Raw genomic sequence first — 11,963 nt, 5'->3', positions numbered from 1 at the left:
ACAAAAAAATAAAGAAAAAATATGGTGTGCAAAGCTATGACGAAAAGAAAATGCTGTACACTAAAAATCACGTAAATTAATCACATAATTTTATTTTTAAAAAAGAAAAATCAAATTTTATAAATAAACGACGATCGACGATTGACAATCTATCGATGCCATTTTGCAAAAGACAAGATAATTCAAAATAATTCAAACTTGCACGATTTTAGAAATCCATTCTTAACATGGGGAAGGAGCATTGGGAAAAGTTCAAGTTAATCATTGGTTAACTCTATTTTAAAACAGTTAGAAATATAAATTATCAATAAATATCATAGTAACGCCTACGAATTCCCATTAAATATTTTTTTTTATTAAAAATTAACCTACTCGATCAAGTTGGTGCAGGAAATTTTCTTTCTGTCATTTTTTTATAATAGTTCTTTCTTCTTGGGGAGGGATGATGATAATAATGCCGCCGATTTTCGTGTATGAAGTTCGCCACAACAACTAAGTTGCTCGGAAATCCACACAGATAATTTGTTTATAGTGGTGAAGGCTTTGTGCAAAGCCAACAACACATTTTGGTACAACTGCTAATCTCAATCGGTGCAATGGTAGCTACAAGACAGTAGACCTCAGGTTTTCCAGCAGAGTTTCCCTTTTTCTTTTCCCAGATGCGTGTCTTCACGAAGACTGAGGGTGAATCTTCCCAGCGGATTAAACGCGCCTCCAGATATCAACCTGGAAAATTTCTACGTCCCGACGCAGTACATACAGCCTCTAGCTTTTTCAAATGGTCACACATCTAATACTGGCCAGGCTCATTGTTGCTTAACTGCGGTGATCTGGCGAGAACCGGTAAGTCAATGCGATTATGCCGGTATATATTAGGGTAGCTTGATTTTCAACTTTTTTTGGAAAATGTAAAAGGTTGAAGCAGAGAAAGTTGCCCACACATATGGGGAGTACAAATATTAAAAAACTATATTTCTAACATCAGGCATCAGATGCTAATTAGATTTTATAAATCGTCTACTTTGAGACACGGAAAAATCCTTATCTGTGAAAGATTTGTATGAAATTATTTAGTATTTTGCAGTTTCAATCATAACAAGTTGTTTTATATATTTAAATAAACTATATAATGACTGATATACTAAATATTAGACAAAATTATAATCCCCCCCTGAGGTGGTGGCAATTACGAAATTCTATAAATGCTGCATTTTACTTTGTTTTATAACTGCAAAATTCAATTCTTTTTACTATCAATGAAAAAAAAAAGTTTTTATTCTGTTTGGAAAAAAGTCTTTATAAAACCTAAAACAAATTATTTACATACCTCTAGGCAGTTATCTATGCTTGTATAAAAAACACAAAACAATTGGCAAGTAAAAAAGCTATTTTTTTACCATAATATCAAAATTCGCCCCATAGGATCCCTTTGAAGCAAAAAATGGGCCTATTTCATGGCATAAAATCTTAGCAATAATATGTCTACGTCTTATTCTAAAAGAAGTCTTTGGTCACCAGTGAGATCATTTTCTGTTAGTTCAGAATACCTGCCCTCTAGAGGACTACTCACTGGTAAACAGTCAACTTGGGGTAAATGATGGTAATTGTTGGCACATAATTTTCCGAATTGATCCGTAAATGATGTTGGGCTTCGTGCACTTCCATCAAGGGATTTAAATAATGCCCTAAAAGGAAGCTTATTCTGGTGTAGAGAACAGCCAATGGTCTGTATTTTTCTATGCAGCTTGTTTTCTAGTGAGGAAGCCAGTCCTTATTTGCATCCAGTATTGGTGCTTGTGCTGTCTAAAAGGACAGCCTTTAAAGTATTGCCACTCTCATACTGTTCTAGAACTTTGTGAACTTCATCTGCCAGAACAGCACCAGTTGCTCCAACAGTAGGGACCACTCTATGTGTAAGATACTCCGCCTTACTTTCACAACCCATCTCCTTCGTAAATGTCAAGGGATGCTCTTGTCCTTTAGCTTTTCTTCGATTTTTGTTTCCTTTTTCATCGACAGTTTTCATGTAAAATAAAGTGTCTTTGTCGTGTTTCCCATCAACACCAATGCAGACAAGATTTCTAATTTTTTTATTATGTTTTTGATAGACATTATTTTTTTATCTTTCTTTTTCTCTGTCAATTTTAGATTTATTAAAAAAAAAAATTTTTGAAATCAATATTTGATTTTAGAAGGCCCGCAGCCTGTAGATCCAAAAGAAAAGCATTTGCAAGACTTCCACCTAGGTTTGATGAGACATCACCTCTGATGAGTTCAATGGCATAAGGAGGAATTTTTATCAGGCTGTAAATACTCTTACACTCTTCCTCTGGTTCAAAACTTTCATCTGTTCCATCACTATTTTCTGTTGTCAGAATGATATTCTGGTCATGGGATGTTGAAGCAATGGGCGGGGAGGGGGGATGGATCATCTTGCTTTTCTCCTAACACAGTTAACTTTTTAGATTTTGCCACTGCAGCTTTATCAACAGGTCCGAGTTGAAAATTGCCTTTGGGTCTTATTTTATTTTTTTGGTCCTTCAAATACTCTCTCTCTCTCTCTCTCTCTCTTCCACAGGAACCTGAATTAGAAAATTTTTATCAAATGTTTATTCTAATCTACACTGATCTTAGAAATAAATTCTGTTTCACGTAAAAAAATTGTAATTTCTTTTCTCATTGGTTTCCATAAAATACAAGTATAGAAATTAATTTAATTTAAGATATCTATCATTTTCATTAAAAAGATTTTTTTCAAACAAACAAGAGAAATTAAAAAAAAATAGAATAAACCTACCTTTTTTATATGACATGTACAGACTATATGTTTTTACTGACAATTTTCTTTTGTGCATTTAATATTTTTGTCATGACAACTTGCAATTAGCAGGTCACACGAACAAAATGAAATGTCAAATAATTTGTCAAGTTTATTGACCAGAAAACTTTTGACATATGCGGATAAAACGTTTCTATTTATTTGCTTAGCTTTTTTAAAGCAGGTGTCCTGCAATTTGTGCACAATCCATTTTTCAGTTAATAGGAGCAAACGGGGATTTACTGCCTTCCAAATATCTTTAACATCATTTACCATTAATTTTGAAAGGGCAAATTTATTTAACTTCGGGTGAGAATTCTCCATGTAATAATCATATTTATCTGACGGAAAGTAGGGGGTTCTGTTGTATTTAATGGAGAATCAGTACTGACTGCGTGTAGAAATAGTTCGATTCTGAGTCATGGTTAGAAAAATATCTGCAAAATACATATTTTATGATATTGTAAGAAATTAAACAAATGAAATTATGAATTAAAAATAAAAGGAAATTATGAATTAAAAATAAAATTTGGAAAAATTGGTAAATATCAAAAAAGAAATAATAATCGTTTTACTTACCGAACAGCATGAAAACACAAGTCAAATCACACCGAAATAGCCTTGCTAAGAAAAATGTTGTTGTTGTTTTTTTTTATAAAGAATTATTAAATTAAATAACACACAGGTTAAAAATAAACCTTTCTTTTTCTTACTAATTAAGGTTTGATAAGATATAAAATTCAAAATGTAATCATTTCTATATTTGAATTAAGCTCCGGTAACAAAGTAAACACACGTGTGAACACGAAAATGAAACCGATTACTTGGCGGTGTAGACGGAAATATTAACCGGATAAAATAAAGCCCTGGTTTATTAGTTGTTTAATACATTTTAAATGAAATATTTTGCAAGGTGTCTTTTTATATCGATACTCAATTAGTTTTCTAAAAATAAAATAGATATAACAAACAAACAAAAAACGTATTGTTTATACTCCCTTCATATGTTTTCTTCAAAACCGGTATGAATATGACATGCTTATTCTTTGATTTAACACCGGCACCCGGCGACATAGACGCAGCTTATTGAGTTTTTCAATGTTTAAATTCATTTTAGCAAAAAACGATGGAGTTTGAGAAAAAAATATTTTGTGTTTTTATTCTTAATGTTATTTAACATCTTTCTCTGCATAGACCTAGTCATAATGCCAAAATCGACCTATCCTAGTGTATATATGTTGGGGTATAGACTACCACTAAAAGCTTAAAACATTAATTAAAATTTCAGACATTATAAATAAGCTCCGAAAATTAACAAACAACGTTTGCAAATAGGGGAAGAAAACAGTCCACAATAATTTTTATAGGAGTGTGTTTTTGTGTATAGATAATATCTATACTAGCTACTCTGAAATATTTCGTAAATGTAATGACGTCTAAACAAATATAAATATCTAAATAATTATTTTTGTATCACTACTTATATATAAAATGCACTTTGTCTACGTGCGTGCCTGAGAATATGTGAGTTCGTTTTTTATGAACCCCGAAATGAATGGGCCAATTTTTCAGAAATTTCACACAAATGCACTTTATGAGTCTGTGAGTATTTTTTTAATAGGTCTTGTATCGGAATGCATCCGATAAGTGTTAAATATAGATAATCGAAAAAAAAATCGATTAGAAAGAAAGATCATGTTGATTTTGATCTTATAAAGCCTATTATCAAAAGGGCATTTGAGAAATTTTATCACCGCACAAGCGAAGAGCTCGAAATATGAAATCAACAGTGCGTTCATTAATATGACAGGAGCGCGTTCAAAATGAATGTTTCTGTTTAAAGCACAATTAAACCATGACACTTAACTTTTGCATTTTGTACTTTAATTCAAACCATTTTACCAAAAAATAATTTTATAAAATCGACAGTATATTCTCTACAGTGCAATGTAGACTACAATGTATTGTGGACTAAGTCATTATAGGAAGGAATGTAATGTTTCCTCGCGGTGCACTATGGTGGGTCCCTAACTAGAGTATGCAATTCATCAATTTGATTGATAAATGATAGATTTCAATCAATTTTTTTACTGTTATTTAATCTTAAAGAGGACATAGTCCAACTTGGACGTAAGGGGCTACTATGTGAGACCAATTCGGCAAGGAAACTATACAAGGAGTTGAACAGCGAGGAGGATGTTCATACTACACGTGAATTTCTGCAAATCAGTACAGCCAGCGAAGCAGGGATATGGGAGGGAATTCCGAAATGTAGTAGATCGAGGAAGAAACTACTAGAATAGAACGCGTTCCGGCTTCTAGGAATCACTACCGTGTAGGGGTGGGATTTTGCAGTTTATAGGGTTTCATCCATTCATAGCCTTGAGTCCCTGGAGGTGTATAGGCTATCTACAAATGTGTAGATACTTTTGTAGCGAGTTCTTTTTTTTTTTCGGGGTGAGGATGCTTAGCCTTCCCAAATGGTCACTCATCTGGTACTGGATAGACTCAACGTTGCTTAACTTCGATGATCTGGTGTGTCAACATGATTGTGCCATCCAGCTTGTCGGATTATTATTTAATGTCGATACCAATCATTTTGGCAAAGGTTTTTGTGGTTTAAGTAATTTATATCATCAAGTATTTATTTACTGTGTTTGGTTTGGCTGTTTTGTTTTATGGTATATCAATATTTTCGCGTTATTTAATACCGAATCCCAAAAAAATGTTATATTCTTCGAGTTCTTTATATCTTCAAATATTTATTCATGATATTTGGTGTGCTTGTTTTATAGAAGAAAACTGCTTTTGTTTTTCGCCTTGCAGAACATGATTGAGTTTTACAAATATAAATGAATAAAACAATAACATTAATGTTTCGTCCTTTTGAAAGTTAGGGACTTAAGTTTGAAATATTATTGTCGGTCTGTCAGGTTTAGCTTGAAAATAGTATTTTCATCTGTCTATCACGATTAAGTTTGAAATATTATCGTTGGTCTGTCATTGAACGTTCAGTTCGAATAAGCGCATCTTAAGAATATCAATACGTGCTTTTGGGTGGGAAGTTTTGTTTTACTTTGAAAGGTCACCATTTATCAAGGCCTGGATCAAGGATAAGGGTTAGGTAGATATTAAAACAACAAGATTAATCAGAGTAAAACTTTTGTAGGGCTAAATTATTTAAATGGGATCCTATTGGAAATTTATTCACAGTAGATTTAAAAACGATTATGTTATAAGCTGGAAATCAGAATTGTGTTCCACAGACGGACAGCTTTTGGAAACAAACTCTGCTCATAAGATTTTAATTTTCTTCTAGTCACAGATAGAGAGTGAGGGAAGTTGTTGGTTGTTGCAGTTAGGCGAGAATTTTTTGTAAGCGTTTGACGGAGAGATGCCATAGCTCAGTGGAGCACCCACGATAAAAGTTACAATAGAGCAAATATTGACTTGCAATGTCTCTACTGAGGTAAAGAGGAAGGAGGAAGGAGAAAAGTTAGTTTTTTTTCTTCTTATTTGGACCATCATGTGCATTTCTTGTTGGGGTTAATAAAATGAAAAAGGTGACCGCTCGTTAACGTCAGATTCGCAAAGTTTGATTAAAACTGGTAGCGTGTTGGAGGGTTTGCTTGTAATTCACATTTCTGTTGCAAAGAACGAATTGTCTTTTTCACCAACTAGTGGTCATAAAATCTGGACAGAAGCAAAAACGAATCGATATCATGTTGTAAATCGAGATCAAAATAAACTGGTAATATGTAGCCAAAACAGAAAACACCGTTATATATATATATATATATATATATATATATATATCCCCGAAACAGTGTTTTATGGTAAACAACTGATGATCCCTTGAAAAATAAATTATTGGTATTATAGTAAATTCGAGAGCGAGTTGATGCAGTGATTGCAGGTGATTAAATGACTTACTGACTAGATGGTTTTCTAACGAATGATAAAAAATATTTTTTTGTATAGTTTTAAAGGTTAAAAACTTCCAAGACTATATATATATATATATATATATATATATATATATATATATATATATATATATATATATATATATATATATATATTGTGTATATTTAGGCAGCATTTTCTCATTTAGACAAATATTATTGAATAGCACGGAATTATTCTATTTTACAATTTTCCTTTTTATCTTCTCCAATCTCCGAATAGTTCTTTTTGTGTTTTTCTCGAAATTGTATATGTTGGATTCATAATCGCGAGCGCTTTCGACGGAAGTACTTCTATCATCCTCAGCGATATTGTAGAAATAAATGTAGAGATTGTTTTTTAATTTACTTATATATATATTTTTTTCCTAGTCACGTGGTAATTTGTTACAAGTTAGGTGGGCGTTTTTTTTGTTTTTTTTTTTTACATATATTAAACACATTTATATATACAAACACATATATACATTATCAAACATTTATCCAAAACATTTCAAAACGTTCCGGTTGCACTCATAATTAATATTATTTATTTGAGGCTTCTTTGTTTTAATGTACAATGCTTCGAGTATTCTTAGCCTATTTACATTTCTCTCACTCTGCAATACTCTTGTATTTTCTACCATAATTCTTCGAAATTCCGAATGTTGGCAGCCATGTCCCTTCAAATGTTGTGATATGGAGCTAGAGTCAGAGAGGTGGAGAGTCAATCTTCGCGACAATGTGTTAGTTGATGAACCAACGTAGCTACTAATATTGGAGATACACTCTCCTATTGGGCAGCTAAAGATAGAAGATAAAAAGGAAAATTGTAAAACAGAATAATTCCGTGCTATTCAATAATATTTGTCTAAAAATATATATATATATATATATATACATATATATATATATATATATATATATATATATATATATATATATATATATACCTTATTAATATTTTTAACCAGAAATTTTAATATATTAAAATATATCAAAATTCGGAAATCTTCATATACAAATAAGAATTCAAGTCAAAATAAACTGACAAAATTATGAAGCTCCATTTTTATAGTCGAGCATTCTTATAATATTTTCACAAGATCAAAACAATAAAATAAATAAAATGAGAGCATAATATGTGTATTTTCATATTCGTTACCATTGTTTCCTGGCCATTCAGACAATTTCAAACATTATGTCATTCAAAAATATTCCGAAAACAGCCATTCGCCAGACGTTGAAATACACTATATATGCATATATAACCATATTCCTAATCCCTGTTTAAGAAATAAAGCAGTTTAACATACCTCCACCCCAATCTTCTAAGTTTTTGTTTAATTATTTCCCGTTAGCCAAGGAATTTATAAATCGACCTACTTTCGTATTTCTACTTTTTAAATTATATTGCAACAAATTATCTATCTTAATATTCCAATAATCCACCGTATGTTTTTAAATTTAATTAATTATTTTTCTTCTCCAAATTATTTATTTTATTAAATTATTTTCTAAATATTAAACAGCACCCCGGAATTCTGGCTTAAATTTATATGTCCAAACTATATTTTCTTCGATCTATGATAGCTTCGTGTCAGTTTTGTTTACATCTGCGATCTCATAATTGATTTTGCTTTATATCTTATTTCTTAAGAAGAAATTGTAATTAAAAGAGTAATTTAAAAACTAATGATGAGAGGCTGTTTTTGGAATAGTTTTTGAATTAGATAATGTTAGAAATTGCCCGAATGGTGACACAATAATTGTAACGGATATGAAAATATACAATATGATGCTCGCATTTTTTATTTTATTGTCTTGATTTTAAGAAAATATTATATATATATATATATATATATATATATATATATATATATATATATATTAGCATTAAGGCTCTTTGAAGCATCTTACGAATTTAAAAACATTGAATAAACAGATAGAACTGTTTTTAAAACATTAAAATGCAAAATATTTTATTTAAAGCAGGAAGAAAAATACGATTAGGTTTCTTTTTTTTAATAGAAACATATTTTAAACAAGTTTTATCTTAATAAAATTCTTATTATGCTTCCAAAATATTTAATTAACTTTAACTTTGACCCCAATTTTTGGCCCTTTAACAATTTTTCTTATGGGCTCAAATCATATTAAAAAGTTTGATCCATGTGCAAGTAACCTACATCTAAAATGTCAAGTGTTTCGACCCAAAATTCGCGGAGGGGTTTAGTAGAATCTGCAAAAGTCAACTTTTTTAATTTTGACCTCTTGGCAACCAAATTTTCACTCCAAAACTGATTAAAATGCTTGCCGCATGTCTGAATACCCATTATGTTAAATTTCAAATGTTTAGACCAAAATTTGGCTTAGTAGTTTTCTAGAGACCACAAGGTTCAAATCTTTAGAACTTTGACCCTTATGGCAACAAAATTTTCGGCGAAAAACTAATCAAGAAGCTTGCCCTATGTCTGAATACACTTTATGTAAAATTTCAAATGTTTAGACCCAAATTTGGCTGAGTAATTTTATATAGACCGCAGAGGTCAAATTTAAAAAAAACTTTCCCCCCAATTTTCACCGCTAACATTTATTGTTTTGGGCTCAAGTCAAATTAAAAGGTTTGACCCATGTCCAAGTAACCTACATCTAAAATTTCAAGTGTTTAGATCCAAAATTGGCGGAGGAGTTTAGTACAGTTTTCAAAGGTTAATTTGTTGAACTTTGACCCTTTAAAAGCCAAATTTCTGGCCGAAAACGATTAAAAGATTTTCCCAAATCTCATTACTCCTTATGCCATGGATTAATATATTGCCCTCAATATATACTAGTGGCTACCCGGAGTAGCCCAGTTGTAAAATACGCTTAAATATGATACTTTAATTTATACAGATTTCAAATTTATTATTATATTGTACCCAATAAATAGTAGTGATTTCAAAAGTTAAAAAATATATGACTTGGGTGCCATCAGCAAGAATTGAAATCAAAACATAAAAGATGTTTGCTACCATCTCGGCCATTAACAGATGGAATTCAAAACCGATATTAACATATAAATTTATATTGGCGTATGCGTAGAGAATCAATTTAAGATGACGTATGCATCTGAAATTTTATTAATTTTGATCCCTTAGCAGCTATTTTTACCGGATACAAACAAATCTAATTTGTTCCAAAGGTTGGCACTTCCTCTATATCAAATTTCATGACCATAGACCCAAAAATTGACAAGGTAGTTTGTTCCTTACACCGTGGCACAGACAGAAAGACATTCAAGTTCACACACACACACACACACACACACACACACACACACACACACACATAGATAGATAGATAGATAGATAGATAAATAGATAGATAGATAGATAGATAGATAGATAGATCGTTTCGGTAATTCCATGCCGAATTAATGCATCCATTGTAAATAATTCATTATTTTTATCTTTTTACGGTATATCAACAATTTTAACGTTATTTAATGCAAAACTAACTAATAACTATGTTAAATTTATTCTTGTACGAGTCTTTGTGTCTGTTTTAACGGTATGTTGTTTTTATTTTGCTGCTAAGAAGTCACCATTTATCAAGATTAAAAGCCATTTGAGTATAAAAGTTAGTGAGACTGATGGATTGTCAGTCGAATTATGAATAATATGTTTACAAGGCCGATAACCATTAGTCGCGTGCTATCATGTAATGAATGGATGCGTGAATGTAGGATTGACATGAAATTCTTAAAGATAAACTAAAATGACCGAAAAATGGGCTGAAATGACTTAAATAAATAAAAAGTAAATGATTTAGAATGACTTTAATGAACTTAAGGATGAACTGAATGGCATTAAGAATGACTTGAATGCTTACAAAATAACGGGAATCCTTCCAAAACAACTTGAATGATCTGGAGAATGACTTGAATGGCTTTGGGACTGACTGGTTGTAAAGTGGGTGATCATTTTACATTAAATTAATAGAGAAAAGTGATCCATCACTTTATATCACAAAGTTATAAACATAAGTACAGCATGTAGTAAGAACAGATACTAGACTTTGATCTTGGCCAAAAGGCCAAGAAAAGCTAAAAAAGGACAAGGACAACATCTATTAACACAGACCTTTGATCTTAACCAAAACGGCTAATACAAAAGTGTTACGGACAGACCGACCGACCAACCGACGGAGTGACTTATAGAGTCGCTTGCACGCGACTAAAAAGATCTATGCATTGTGAAAATAGTGGAATTAAAACATTTGTTGGAGTGGGGAATTCAATAGCCAAACACGATATATAAGAATTCACTGAAACGGTTATCCCTCTGTTTTACGGCATATTAATAATTTTATATTATTGAACGCCAAAACAGAATTCTTATTCAAATCCATTCAATGAAAAAATTTTTTTTAATTTTTACATAGTAGGTGTAAGATCAAGAGTTAAATTTCTTTCTTTTTTTTTTTACTAACGCCAGACTACTTATCAAGGCCTAAACACCATTCAAGGATAAAGGTTGAATGAGAGTCAGTACCGTGATTATTGATAATGATAGTAGTGATTACATAGAATGTGATTATTTTAAAAGAACGGCATGATACGTTAACACACCGGTTCTCGACAGATCACTGAAGTTAAACAAGGATAAGCGTAACTAGTACCAGATGGATAACCATTTGTGAATAATAGGGGCTATATAAGGTGGCGGAACAGCACTACTGTCAAAATGAAAAAAAAGAGGCGCCCTCTTCCCTCCGCTAGTATTGTTATATAGTTGTGGAACACGCAAAATTATCTGTTATTTATCTGTTTATCGATCTATCTATCTATCTATGTTTATCGATCTATCTATCTATCTATCTATCTATCTATCTATCTAACTGGCGAGGTAAATAAGAAATGAGATGTAAAGCTATGTTTTGATAAAAGTTGTCAAAACATATTGAGGTATAAAATTGACAAATAGCACCGGAAGTACGTGTCTGTCACGTTTTCTAGTTAGAAGAAAATAGGTTATTTCCCTTCCCCCCCCCCATCTTGGGAGAGAGAAGACGTGTCTCCAAACTGGAGATTAGAATTAAGCATCCAAACAAAGATACTCACTTTCCATTCTTCTGCGATCGACACCTGGACTGTGAATAACATCTATATAAAACAACAATCGCCTTGGAGTGAACTGCATTCGTTCAAATAGTTTCCA

The 11,963-nt window shown here is 31.6% G+C and overlaps 1 pseudogene; it reads right to left on the bottom strand.

The window, feature by feature from the left end:
* Window positions 1–10,714: 10,714 nt before the first annotated feature.
* LOC145285288 (U2 spliceosomal RNA) lies at window positions 10,715–10,851 on the bottom strand (annotated as a pseudogene).
* Between the last annotated feature and the right edge of the window lie 1,112 nt (window positions 10,852–11,963).

This window comes from Euprymna scolopes, chromosome 9 (genome assembly GCF_053919585.1).
Source record: "Euprymna scolopes isolate OS-2025 chromosome 9, ASM5391958v1, whole genome shotgun sequence".
Taxonomy (NCBI): Eukaryota; Metazoa; Mollusca; class Cephalopoda; order Sepiida; family Sepiolidae; genus Euprymna; species Euprymna scolopes.
Note: the sequence above shows the minus strand (reverse complement) of the source record. Positions and strands in the feature narration are given on the sequence as shown.